Below are 1,223 nucleotides of genomic sequence, written 5' to 3' on the forward strand. Positions count from 1 at the left end.
AAAGTGTTTATGTTCGTAGAAGTTTTATTTAATAATAATAATAATAATTATTATTATTATTAAATAAAACTTCTACGAACATAAACACTTTAAACAAGTATTTTAGTTTTCTATAATTTCTATAATTATTATTATTACTACTAATAAATAAAACTACTAAACAAAATAAGAAATATTACTGTTGTATTATTTCATTGTATTTAAGAAAAATTATAATGATTTTATTTTATAGTACAACTGTAAAATTACAATAATAATATTTATGGCTGTATTAATTTCTTCATTTTCAAATAACTATTAATGATGCTGTTGTTATTTATTTATTTAATATTTACTTATTGAAAAAAAATACAAACATAATAAACATTATAAACATGTATTTTAATTCTTCTAAAAAATAATTATTAAAATATAATAATAATAATAACAATTATTATTATTACTTCCACTAAATAAAACTATTAAACAAAATAAGAAATATTACTAGTGTATTGATTCACTGTACGTATTTAAGAAAAATAATAATTTTATTATATAGTACAACTATAAAATTATAAATCTAATATTTAATTTCTTCATTCAATTATTAATTTCTTCATTAACCATTGAACTTTTATTTTGACAATAATAATAATAATAATAATATTTATTTTATTATTATTATTATTATTGCTTCTACTAAATAAAACTATTAAATAAAATAAGAAATATTACTAGCATATTGTTTCAAATATAATAATTCAATAAATAAAAATAATTTAATTTTATAGTACAACCTTAATAATTACAATGGTTGTCATAATTTTTTCATTTTCAAACATTAAACAGTCGATTTATAATCAATTCTTATTACAAGTGACCCAAACTCGGATGCAGAGACGAGCTCATGTGGAGCAGCTGAGACTGAAAAGACTGTATCATGAGCTGCTCACGTTCAAACAAACACAGTGACGCGCTTCACTTACATTTATGTAATTAAATCAGCCTTTGCAGTTTGATATTCACTCTAAGCCGATTATTTGGATTAAAGGGGTCATATGATGCTGCTAAAAAGAACATTATTTTGTGTATTTGGTGTAATGAAATGTGTTTATGCGGTTTAAGGTTCAAAAAACACATTATTTTCCACATACTGTACATTATTGTTTCTCCTCTATGCCCCGCCTTTCTGAAACACGTCGATTTTTACAAAGCTCATCGGTCTGAAAAAAGCGAGGTGTGCT

General features: G+C 21.9%; 1 protein-coding gene across 1 annotated transcript in view; it reads left to right on the forward strand.

The window, feature by feature from the left end:
• Nucleotides 1-1,223, forward strand: part of LOC107720849 (protein very KIND-like) — a 66,491-nt gene that overhangs the window by 63,877 nt on the left and 1,391 nt on the right. The gene's annotated exons all lie outside the window — the stretch shown is intronic.

The sequence above is a fragment of the Sinocyclocheilus rhinocerous genome, unplaced genomic scaffold (genome assembly GCF_001515625.1).
Source record: "Sinocyclocheilus rhinocerous isolate Xijiao unplaced genomic scaffold, SAMN03320098_v1.1 scaffold5941, whole genome shotgun sequence".
Taxonomy (NCBI): domain Eukaryota; kingdom Metazoa; phylum Chordata; class Actinopteri; order Cypriniformes; family Cyprinidae; genus Sinocyclocheilus; species Sinocyclocheilus rhinocerous.